Raw genomic sequence first — 13,228 nt, 5'->3', positions numbered from 1 at the left:
TCTAACCAGGTAACTTCTCTAGTGAGTTTGGGTTGGAAGAAGGGTTGGAGCCTCTGCTATCTCTTCACTGCTTTGCAAGTCCTTGGTGTAGAGCATTTTACTAACTTCCTTTTGCTCCCATGTATACCACAGAAGACGGGAAGTAAGGAAAAACACTTGAAAAGAACAGATAACAAAAACTAAACCTTTCTAGAATGGAATGTGGATGAAATCAAACCTCAGTTCAGTTTTTATTGCTTTCTGTGCACCTCCAAATGTACTGTACCAAAAGGCAGACTGTGCACTTGTCACTCAAACCGCTTTATTTCTCATCTTCATGCCACAATGGATACAATGACATCATTCACAGATAAGACATCAAACCTGTAATGGTGATGGTGCTGGAGAGTACAGGGTGCTGGTGACCAGGGCAGTAGATGGATGGCAGTAGTGCCATCCATCTACTGCCCTGGTCACCAGCACCCAGTACACCCCAGCACCATCACCATTACAGGTTTGATGTCTTATCTGTGAATTATGTCGTTGTATCCACTGTGGCATGAAGATGAGAAATAAAGCAGTTTGAGTGACAAGTGCCCAGTCTGCCTTTTGGTACAGTGCTTTGACATTTGTTTTCCATTGTATACAACCGGCTGCACGTCCTCCAGCTTAGTGTCAAGTGCCCAGATACGGGTGTCTTCCCTGGGGTGAAGAATTGTACTATATACGCAACAGATGCAGGCTGAGGCCCCTACCCTCCCAGTAACAGGTACTGAGTGCCGAGTTTGTCTCTTCCTACAGTGCACTTCTAAATGTTCTTTCACTCACTGTTTTTTCCACGTACAGATTGGACATAAGACAGAAAAATCGAGACACAGAAGAGAACAGATCAGTCATGGTTCAAACACTTCCCCACTTTACCTGAAATAAAAAAAAAAATGAGTTTAGGTGTACACTATGTGATTCTGCCCAGAAGATTTGATCACTATGCTCGAGATACAACTAGCCTAATCATATAAATTAAAATCATAATTAGAAACTGGCCTCAAAGTATCTGAAGCTCTGAATGTAAGCCATGTTTGCTAACAGAACAATAAGAAAGATGGAACCTGAAAAGCCTAGAGGGTTTTGAATGAAACACAGATATGAACACTTTAATTTATCAAAGTCACACAAGTAGATTGTATAAATATTAAGTAGAATAGTTAGAGGTTGATTTATTGCTACCATTTGATACCAGTGTTGTACTCCATCACACTGCCTGCTTTATTGAGAAATTGCCCAAAAGCTTTGTATTTTCAAAAATTATTGATTGAAATATTTCTGCATCATTGAGAGAGATTTTTAATGACTCCATGTGTCCAAAATCTCCTACACGTCTTGGCGTTAGCCTATCTTACATATCAGTAAGATATGACTAGATCAACATTAAAAATCTTACAAATATTATGGGAAAAGCAAATACTTTGTAAGGTTGCGTTCTAAATGAAATGTTCTGTTGGTATGGGAATTATGATATACTTTCCTATTCATTTTTTTTCATGTAGAGAATCTACATAATTTTATTTCATTTTTATTTTTTCCTGGGAAAAAGACCAGTATTGAGCTGGTGAACAGCCATTCAAATGAACCAAAATAATATCTAAACTACCGGTAAAGCAATTAATGAATTGTATTTGTCAATTAACAACAACCAAAAAAGTGCAAATACATAGAAAACAAATCAACATTTGGGGCCATATGCAATTCACTTTTTCACCTGAGTTTTATCTTAGGAGATAATTGTTCATCATCAAATTAAAATAACTTTACAGCACTTTTCAACTAAAAAAGTACCAAAAAGTACATAAAAAAGGACTGTCAAAATTATTTTGAGCATGTTCTTGCTTTCTGATGGCTTAAAATGCATTTTGTTGACAAATTTAAAAATATCACCAAGGAGAAAACGTAGGAGAAAAAGCAAATTGCATACGGGCCTTGGTGTGATCACACTTTTTCTATAAGATTGTAACCTATCTCCATTGTTAGTTATCGCGGCTCTCCCTGTTCAGTAAGCCAGCACCTATTCAGTAGCGAGTTCTTTGGGCAAAACTCCCTAAGTGCCAACTGAGTGCGCTCTAGTGGCTGTCTCACAAGTGCTTTGAGTCAAGCAGGAGAAAACCGCTATACAAAAAACTGGAATAATTATCTGGTTATTGAAAAACAAGTCTAGAAACACAATTTTTGGCGAAATTGCAAAAGTTGCTTTAGTTGAAATTGTCAATGACCAACTGTCAACAGCTTTTATTATTATTATTTATACCACTAAAAATGGGCCTTTAGTGGAAAAAACATTCTCTGATTGGCTACTTTGCTAGTGGATTAGTCACTGATTGGACAGGGCAACCCAACCACTTAGCGGCTGTGACCAAGAGAGCCTGGTGCTTTCCTTTAAAAGCTCACCTCTAGAATTTGAAACATTATAAAAAATGTTTGGACAGGGGAGACTGCTGGGACTTTTTTCATTGAACAATAGGAATCTTCTTCTATATACAATTTGCTATACATCAATATTACGTTCCTGGATAAATATATATATATATATATATATATATATATATATATATATATATATATATATATATTGTTATAAAACTAAAAATGCTTTTAAAATGTCTATGTGTCTGTTCACTCCCACCTTAGTTTCTAAACCTAAAATGAGGGATTTTGCATGAAAAGTTAGGTTGTGGGAATGTGCCTTAAGACAAGGCTACTTTTCAAAGGTACTGCTGCTGAGTTGACTAACAATGATAATAATAAAAAACATATTTCCATGGCAAACCCATGGGGTGTAAGAGTGCACTTTTTGACCTGCAAACCCATAGATATAAAGCTCTGATTTTTGTTACAAGATTAAAGGCCTTCCAAGGACTTTATTTTCTTCAGGCTTGCCACTCTTTTGCCTACCGAGACAGAAACCTTGCCAAGGTCTGACAATCAAGGTCAGGCCTAGGTACACATTCAGGGGTGACCAGGCTGGCAGTGCAAGGGTTGCTGGCAGGGAAGCAGTAAAAAGGGGAGCATACAGTATGGCTAATGGACAAAAAAGGCGCCATAGACTGCAATGCAAAGTATCGGCTATTGGGCGCCCAACAGGAAATTTGGGCGCCGGAGAAATAGCGGTTACAGGGATCGTGTTAACAAAAGTTTTTGTTTACAGAATAAGGTTTATTACAAATATCGTTTACAAATTCGTTTTGACTTTGTGTTTTACTTATTTTATTGTTTTAAAATTTTGCTTATAGGAAGTTTTACTTATTTTTTCGTTTTTAAAGTTCACTTTCAGGACTGTAACAAGTAAATTTTCATTTACACTTATTTTATCATTTTAAAATTAGTTTTCATTCGTATAATGCTTAAATATCGTTTACAACCTTCTATTAGAAATACATCGCTTTTGGTATTAACTTAGTTTTTTAGACTTATAATGTGTCGGTTATAGTTTTCTTATTTATTAACTAAGGCTATTTATTCTCTCTCTCTCTCTCTCTCTCTCTCTCTCTATGTATATATATATATATATATATATATATATATCTTTTTTCTATTTATAATATTATTAATGTGTACATGATTTTAAGGCTATTTACAAATATATAAATTATTCTATTCGTGTTATTTATAGTGAAGCATTTTAAGGATTACATATATTATTGCTTATATGTGTGTAAGAGTGTTTGTGCAGTGGGGATGGTTAGGGTTAGGCACCACCAGGAGGAGAGTTAGGGTTAGGCACGACCAGGGGGGTGGTTAGGTTTAGGCACCACCAGGTGGGTGGTTAGGGTTAGGCACCACCATGGGGAGATTTAGGGTAAGGCACCACCAGGGAGGTCTTAGGGTTAGGCACCACCAGGGGGGTCTTAGGGTTAGGCACCACCAGGGGGGAAGTTAGGGTTAGGCACCACCAGGGGGGTGGTTAGGGTTAGGCACCACCAGGAGGGTGGTTAGGGTTAGGCACCACCAGGGGTGTGGCTAGGGTTAGGCACCACCAGGGGAGAATTAGGGTGAGGCACCACCAGGGAGGTCTTAGGGTTAGGCACCACCAGAGGGGTCTTAGTGTTAGGCACCACCAGGGGGGTGGTTAGGGTTAGGCAACACCAGGGGGGTGGTTAGGGTTAGGCACCACCAGGAGGGTGGTTAGGGTTAGGCACCACCAGGGGGTCTTAGGGTTAGGCACCACCAGGGGGGTTTTAGGGTAAGGCACCACCAGGGGGGTTTTAGAGTTAAATTATTTATATTTACACAAAGGGGGGTCTAGGGGTTAGGGATAGGGAGAGATCTGTGTGAGCCTACAGTTAGTTATAATTGCAGTAAAATACCTGTAAAATCTACCATTGTAATACTATGCTTAATATAGGGTAAATATCGTTTTTTTTTGTTATAGACGCTATTTGACGTTTCATTTCCAAATTCATTTTGTTATAGACGGTATTTTGCCAATTAATTTCTGTTTATTCAACCTCTTTTGCACTAGATTTTCATTTATAAGCTATAAACGACAAATATTGTTTTACATTACAACCTATAATTTTGGCTATATCTCGTGCCCTTTTTTCCAGGCGCACTTTTTTGATGCATGCTGCTGGCAGGCCTGTTCCTTGGGGCAGGGAAGGCGGGTCACAACCCAGGGCAAAATTCTGGAGGGGTAGGAGAGGAGGATGCAGGGCACAGCAGAGCAATTAATTCAACCTCCTGGCAGGGACAAGGCACACTTCTGTCTTCCTCTTTGCCATCCTGCAGGATGCCATTCATCACGTCACCCCGGGACAGATTACCAGCCAGGAGGGTGAGTTAATTGCTCCACTGCGCTCTGCATTGGGGGGCTGGCTCTGGCTGTCTATAATGTGTGTGGGGTGGGGAGGGAGGGGGTGCTGGCTGCCTGCCTATACAGTTTGTGAGGAGGAGGGGCTCTAGCAGCCTATACTGTGTGGGAGAGGGAAGGGCACTGGCTGCCTGACTATATAGTGTGTGGGGAAGGTGGGACTCTGGCACTCTATAATGTGAGGGAGTGGGGAGGGGCTCTGGCTGCCTATACTGTGTGGGGAATAGGGAGGGGGAATATGCTTTTTATAACGTTGTCAGGACTCTTGCTGACTATACTGTGTGGGTAGGGGGGATCTGGATGCCTATACTGTGTGGAGGATAGGGGGGTTTGGGGCTCTGACTGCCTATACTGTGTGTGTGTGTGTGGGGGGGGTGGGGGGGGGGGGGCTCACCTTGCAACCTATACTCAGATGGGGACTCTTGTTGTCAACACTTTTCAGGGGTCATAAGCAACCTATACTGGGAAAGTTGATCACTAGACCACCAGGGAATTAGAGGTGCACTTTGAAATCTCTGTCTCTTGTGCAGGAGAGCAATTTCCAAGACCTGCTGACAATAATGAAATGGTCATTGGGGAGCAAATCAGTTCAGTTAATTCCATTTGCCAAATGGTAGATGTGCTGTAACTACTGAGTGCATTTTTGTGCACAAAATACATACAGGAGTGAGTGCATTGTTAGTATGCACTGTGACATAGTGCATGAGTGTTATCATCAGACGCTGCTCTCTATGTACTGTCTGACTGATGTCATCACTATTGCAGACTGAGACATGTTGCTGGAAAGCGTAATGGTTAAGGGCTCTGGCTCTGACATGGGAGACCAGGGTTCAAATCTCGGCTCTGCCTGTTCAGTAAGCCAGCACCTATTCAGTAGGAGACCTTAGGCAAGTCTCCCTAACACTGCTACTGTCCTAGTTGCTGCAGCTCTGGCGCTTTGAGTCCGCCAGGAGAAAAGCACTATATAAGTGTTTGTCTTTTGCTAACCCAATTACATCATTTTGTCACTTCAGGCGAGAAAGCCTGTGGCGGCCCCAGAGCCCCTCCTCCCCGTGGTTCCCCCCTGAAAATAATCATAATGCAGCAGCATTTCACCACAAAATAATCATAATGCGACAATGTTTCCCCATAGATGTTACTATGAAGGCTAACCATAAGACATTGTTGGACTGTTTGTTTAGAATAGCATTAAAGTGGACCTGAACTCAGAACGTCCTCTCTGCTCTTAAAGATACGCAACAGCATAATAACTTTTAAATTGAACCTGAGACAAGAAGCGTCTCAGGTTCCATACTTACCTGGGGCTTCCTCAAGCCCTGTTAGGGCTGCTCATCCCTCGCCATCTCCCTTGGTGACTCCTATCACCCACAATTGTCCCTGAAAGCCTGGCTGAGTCAATCTCTGTCTTACATTTGCGGCCTGGTCAGACGTGCTCCCCTGCTGCACTCCCATGGACAGGAGCATGCCTGGCCGGACAGCACTTGTGCGATGGAGCACGACTCGGCCAGGCATTTGGGGACAATTGGGGGTGACAGGGGTCACCCAGGGAGACAGTGAGAGATGAGCTTCCCTATTGGGGCTCAAGGAAGCACCAGGTAAGTATTGTTCCAGAGACGCTTTTCATCTCTGGTACACTTTAAAGAGGAACTCCAGCCTAAACAAACATACTGTCATTAAGTTACATTAGTTATGTAATTAAAATAGATAGGTAATATAATCTCTTACCCAATACCCACACTGTTTTAAAATAAAAGGCAAATGTTTGATTTCATGAGGGCAGCCATCTTTTTGGTTGAAAGGAGGTGACAGGGAGCATGAGACACAGTTCCAACTGTCCTGTGTCTTGAGCACCTCTCCCAGTTGCTAGGCAACGTGAATAACAACATAGGAAATCCCATCATGCTCTGCACCGTATCAGGGAAAAAAAGCCCGGGCTTTTTTTCTTCGATGGGTGGAGCTTAGATAAAAATGCAGCTAAAATGATGCTTTGGTAAGAAAAACAAAGTCCTGATGCTGTGAAACTGTTAAAGAAACACCAAGGGCTTGATTCACAAAGCGGTGCTAACTGTTAGCACGCCTGTGAAAACCCCCTTAGCACGTCTAAACAAGCTTTTCGCGCATAAAACTTTACGCGCGCAAAACTTTATGCGCGTAAAGCTTTATGCGCGTACTGCACAGAGCGCAGGGGGCACCGCGCGAAGTGCCCATTAAAGCCTATGGGACTTAGCGCGCGTAAAACTTTGCGCGCGTAAAACTTTACGCGCGCAAAGTTAGCGCGTGATCTGATTGAGAAATCCAGTGCTAACCTACTTAGCACCCTGGTTAGCGCGTCTAAAGACTTTAGACGTGCTAAGTAGGTTAGCACCGCTTTGTGAATCAAGCCCCAAGCCTTTTCAGTTCTGCTGAGTAGATTTTTAGTGTCGGAGGTTCACTTTAAACATAAAACATTTCTTTATTACAGCTAATACAAATCTTGAAATAAATCTGCACTGTTTATACTTCCTGCTTTCATGGGTGCAGACATATTGTTAACATCCTGTGCTTTCAAATAAACTTATTTGCTATGGCAGTCAGGTGACACATGGGAGAGATCAAATTACATTAGACACAAATGAGGGGGAATTAAACAGACTAAACTCTACATCTATACACGGTGCATTTCTATATGTTTTCATTCTGTCCAATGCTGCGCAAGACTTCAGGTCCACTTGTTTTAATAGGGAGTGCTGCGCAGCAATTATTACATTTATTTTTAGCCTAGGATCTTGCTTACCTTAGGCTCCCCATACTCATCTGTCTCTACAGCCACTTGTTTGGCACTGCACGCACGCAGTAAACAAACCGTGCGGCTGCTGCTAGAGAGAGGGGCGGGCCAGGCGAGGAGGAGGAGTGGGTGGGAAGTGCCAACAGGAAAACTGCTTGCCAAGTCTATTGGCTGGGCCTTGGGCTTCGGGGGGGTGGGGGGGGGGAGATTTAGCTATTTCATAGCCACATGACTATGCCCAACTGATGATATGTAGTCTAATGACAACACCAGGATCAACCACCTGGCAACTGAGGTGGCATATCCTATATAGAAAGAAACAGTACACTGTAGGAAATTGCAACAACTCGGCACTCATTAACCTTACTTTAGGAGGGGCCTGCCGCCCTGCATATGCATCATGCAGACAGACAATCTTCACCCCAAAACACGCCTATGCTGCGGCACACGGTGGAAGGGAAAGGACTTGCAGCCAGTATGAGTCACATGGAAACAAATGGCAAAGGTACAGTACATCAAGGCAGCCCGGGCGACTGTCACTTTAAGGGCTTTATTCCATCTTCATGCCACATTGGTACATAAACATCAGACACACATAGGTGTATGCAAACCTGTTCAGATGCTGGTGCTGGGTTGTACAGGGCTCGGGTGACTGGGGGGGGGGGGGGGGGGGGATGAGAGGACGGCACTACAGCCGTTTCGCTTGTTCACATTCTTGTGTCCTTGTCAAACGCGGCACCGTGCGGTTTCCTGCATAAAGTTCAGGAGCCACGCCTTCGACGCTCGTGATTGGTGCATAGAGTTGTGTCAGGGAGGTCAGGGTTTAAGGGGCGAGGACTTCCCATCCAGCGGTGATGTGTAACAGAGGGCTGCATTATGCTTGTCATGCAAGCATATGCTGCTTGACATTCCACAAACTGTGACTGTGTGTGAATACAGTGCAAAAACACATATCAAGTGCTGGCATTACACAATAAAGGACTTATTGTCTGTCCGTTTTTAAAACTCAACTGACATTTACAACATTGGTGAAAAACATTTTTTAACCATTGTGAAAACACTTAGCGAGTTCGACCCGCTCCCTACATCATTGGGCTAAACTTTGACCCTCTACACCACAGTCAGCAGACACATGGCAGACAATCAGGCTGCACTCCCTCCTGGAGCCCCCCCCCCCCCTTATAAAAGGCAGCAGCGTCTGCCATGTTCTCACTCTGTGTGCTGCTGTATTAGGGCTGGTCCACACGGATGCTTGGCAGCGTTTACCGCCAAGCCTTTTGGACTCGTTGGCTAAACACTCCCATTCAAGTGAACCGGCGATTGCCATCTATTGCGCAAATGCGGCGTTCCGATCCTGATTTAACACGACGTGTCGGCCGGCCCTAGAAGTAGCATGCAGCGTCATGTCCCCCTGCGGGGATGAGAAACGTTGATCACGACGCGAAGCCGACAATCGCCGTACCGCCGCCCCTGAACTAGACGTCACATGACGCCGCGGCTTCCCAGCCACCTGAACGCCCCCTGTCATCCATCTGAACTAGCCCTTAGTGAGAGAAGGGAGAGACATTGGAGAGATAGGGAAAGCGATAGTTAGGAGGTCTGTTAGCTTGCTCCTTGCTGATATTTGTTGATGAAAAGCACCCCAAAACAGCTCTTTTGAGAGCTAATGTTCTTCTGATGTGTTTTTTTTTGTGTGTGTGTGTGCCACTGACACTGCATATACAGCTGTCTGTCACAGCTGGCCCTTGCTAATTGCTGTACTGTGCCAGGCCTAGCACATTCAGTGCATACCTTTCACTGCCTCTGTGTGACTGCACTTTGTATTATACAATACCACCACCAGTCAGTGCATACCTTTTCCCTGCACCTGTGTGACTGCACAATTGTATTATTGCAGCAGTCACTGCATACCTTTTCACTGCACCTGTGTAACTGTACATTGTATTATACCACCAGCAGTCAGGTCAAAAAAGTGTTCAGTACCTCACCTTTATCAAAATGGATGAGGCATGGATCCCGGGGGGTTCCTGCCTGCCCGAAGACTAAGTCAGTCCCCACACACAGCATCTCTGCCTGCACGCCATGTGACTGCCTGCCCCAAGACTAAGTCAGTCCTCACACAGCATCTCTGCTGGCCGCCCGCTGCTGCCTGCCCCAAGACTAAGTCAGTCCCCACACAACATCTCTGCCTGCAGGCCACTTGACTGCCTTCTCTGCCACCACCAACAGGGTACAGGACTTCAGGTGGATTCCTGAATTTTTATGGCCCCTGCTGCCAGCAACGGCTGCTACCAAACATAATAATAATTTTTCTAGTGCATGTACATGGCATGCCTTATTTTTCTGGCTGCACTGCGGCTGCAACAACAAAACAAAAGGCATGTACATGTGTCAATTCCCCTTCATGATTGTTACCTTGCCGCGGTGAAGTGGATTGCGTATCACAATGAAGCAATGACCTATATGAGTGTGTTGGGGGGGGGCGGGCTCACCCAAGATAATAAGGCCGTTGCTTCATTGTGGACAGACCAAATTTGATCAGCTGGACAGTCACTGCTGTTCTGTCATTGAGCTACCTCAGTCCGACCATATGGGCTTGAAAACCGCCATCGCCTGCACTCTCGCCATCGTACGCACCAGTCCACCATGGCCATCACTACACAAACAGCTGTTTGTGGTGCGTTACACAGTGAGTTTGGTCTGTCAGTGTGAAGCAGTACACTCCTTACACTAACTTCTGATCCCTGTCTACACACGCAAGATGTTTTCAAGCACTTTAGGCCTCCAATTTAGCAATAAAATGTGATTTCTGTCCTTAAAACGCTGCTGTGCGTCAAATCCGTAATTTTCCCTGGGACTTTTGGCATGTATCCCACTCCTCCATGCCCCCCTACAGGTGTTAGATCCCTTGAAACATCGTTTCCATTACTTTTGTGGCCTGAATTAATGTTTGTAGTTTTTTAAGTTCGCCTGCCCATTGAAGTCTATTGCGGTTCGAAAAAGTTTGCAGGTTCGCAAACTTTTTCAGAAGTTCGAGTTCAAGGTTCGTGAATCAAAAATCGGAGGTTCGAGCCATCTCTAATCCTATACACTAACTGAAAGTTTTAAGTATGTACACATGCACTAGCCAAGTCACCGCACGCAAGAAACATCACTGCATGAACGCTGCCCACAATTATGCATGTAAGCCACTGTCGCTCACAAGACTGCACTAAGCCACCGCCTACAATTATGCATGGAAGAAGCCACCTCCCACAAGCCCACACCAAGCCACCACCCACCCGAAATTAACCACCACCTACAATTATGCATGGAAGCCCACCTGCACTAAGCCGACGCCCAAAATTATACATGGAAACAGCCAACCCCACAAGACTGCGCACAGGCTTTGGGCAGTGGTGGCATTCACTTTGTAGACAGCTGTAATTTGGGATTCTTTTGAGAATCAGGCGTTTATTGGTAGCTGCTAAATTGCATTGCTTGAATTACAGCGATCAAATTAAAATGTATGCTGTCAACCTGCTTTTAATCAACTGCTTTTTAATGCCTCAAAAAAGCTGGATTGTATTGCAAGCACACTAAAAAAAATGTAACCCTTTCTATTTCCGTACCCTTAAAAAAAGCTTTATTAGAATTGTATTTGTCCTCAGGCTCAGTCACTTGTCCACTTACTGATATTTTGCTTCTTTTTTGTTCCTTCCTTTCATTGTTTTCCATTCCACTTTTACCCTTCATTTTTCATCTTCGCTTTGTCCTTTATCTCTCATTTTGTCTTTTTTTTTTTCAAATAAAATATCAGTCAGTTTTTTGGAAAAAAAAAAAAAGTGAAAGAACGAGTAGAAGAGATTATAACTGAGCTACGGAAAAAAGAACATAGCTTTTTTTTTTATTATTTCCCCCTAGAAGTTTTCCACAAATTAGATGCCATGGTGACCTGTAAATTTCTAAAACTGGTTGAAGGCTGGGCCCCTGCATAGTTATCCCCTAACCTCCTGGGATAAATCACATGTGAAGTGGCCTTAGTCTCACCTCGTCTGCTGCCTCCCTCTTTCTAGCAGCCCTTTTATCTCCAGAGTCTGTGCCATCCTCTCTTTTAGCTCTGCTGTACAGCAGAATAAAGTAGTTAATTAGTGAACCCATGAATGCATATCAGCAAACTGCTCCTTTAAAGTCAAGCAGGAATGCAGTTATTGTTAAATTATTTATAAAGCCATTCCAAATAGAGGCAGAATGCGCCTATTTGTAAGTCCTCCGGACACTGCATAGGCACTAATGTCATAATCTGCAGTCTGTAAGAAAGGGCACCGATAATTGTATTTTATGTTGTGCTTTTGTTTAATATTTGATTCAATACATCTGCTTGGACATCATTCTATCACCTTGTTAGTAATAGGTTGGGGGGGGGGGGGAATCAATGCCAATCAGATTACCTTGTTAACTGAAAGGTTAAAGGGCCAGTATGTTAAGTTCATCGAACACTACCTTTCATTTAGCCTTTTTTTGTGTATTATTTATTATCATTGGTATTTATTGCTTGACAGTTTGATGTTCCCACTGCAATTTGCAGTTTGGACCAGCTTGCTCTTTATTCACTTTTACAATGAAGCTGACAAACAGAGATAACGAAACTTCTAAAAATTGCTATTCTAACAATTTCTTTCCATAGTCACATTTACCAAGTGAATATCCACAGCAATATATTAATATGTTATTTATCAAACCCTAGCGATTTAAAAATCGCTGGTGATTTTGCGATTCAGCATTGCAATCTCCGCAAGTGGAAAAGGGCCCTAAGGCGTATCGCAATCCCTCACCTTAGTGTTGCCACGACTGCTTCAACACCGAGTGAGTAGCATGTTTGAAGCGGCAGCCTGGCAGCTAGTTCCTTTAAGTGAATAGGAAAAAAGAGCCCATGCGCACACATTTCCCCATGCATCAAAGTTCATCGCACAGGCCTGATGATGGCCTAGTTACACATTTATCTAGTAAACATGCAGCAATCAAGCAGTGTGATGAATGGGGATGCCACTTTTGACACATTGTGCATGTGCATGCACTGACTTAGGCATACATAGCATGTCAAACATTGGTGGGCAGTCTGCAGAAGGGGTGGCAATGTAACCCCCTCCACTTTAAAAAATGCTCTTGCCCAGTTTTAAGAAACACATCAGGGGCATAGTTACAAATCATTTGGCCCCCCAGCAAAACTTTGATGAAGCCCCCCAATGATCACAGCCTTTCCCTTGTGACTCTCACAGCCCAGTGGCCCATCTTGCAAGGTTCACACCCAGGTGTAGCCACAAAAACACCTGATCTGGATAGAACCCTTTATCAAAGGGAGCAAAGTCGTTACAGCTCTGGCTCCCCCTGTGGTTGCAGACCTACACCCATGCATGTGAGAATAGGCCTATGTGGTATTTATATTGTGAACCCCAGAATTCTGTTCCTTTCTAGGAACAGTAACAAAGAGCAAAGAGTACTGGTAAGATGGCAAAAGACGCTGCTTGTTGTCTTCTACTTTACACCTAACTACTCAGATCTTTGTTGGAGACGCTGCGGTGAGACAAGCTCCCATGGCCATATTTGGTGGACCTGCGACCTTTTGATACACTTTTGGGCTGAAA

The 13,228-nt window shown here is 43.7% G+C and overlaps 1 long non-coding RNA gene across 1 annotated transcript in view; it reads right to left on the bottom strand.

Annotated features, from left to right (window-relative positions):
* Positions 1-815: 815 nt before the first annotated feature.
* The window catches only part of LOC137561195 (uncharacterized), a 92,174-nt gene continuing 79,761 nt past the window's right edge, over positions 816-13,228 (bottom strand). The window contains exon 5 of the long non-coding RNA XR_011029916.1: positions 816-900. This is a non-coding gene — a long non-coding RNA (uncharacterized lncRNA). The remainder of the gene's footprint in view (positions 901-13,228) is intronic.

The sequence above is a fragment of the Hyperolius riggenbachi genome, chromosome 3 (assembly GCF_040937935.1).
Source record: "Hyperolius riggenbachi isolate aHypRig1 chromosome 3, aHypRig1.pri, whole genome shotgun sequence".
In the NCBI taxonomy this organism is placed as follows: Eukaryota; Metazoa; Chordata; class Amphibia; order Anura; family Hyperoliidae; genus Hyperolius; species Hyperolius riggenbachi.
The sequence above is the reverse complement of the archived record's forward strand: the minus strand, read 5'-3'. Positions and strand labels throughout refer to the sequence as shown.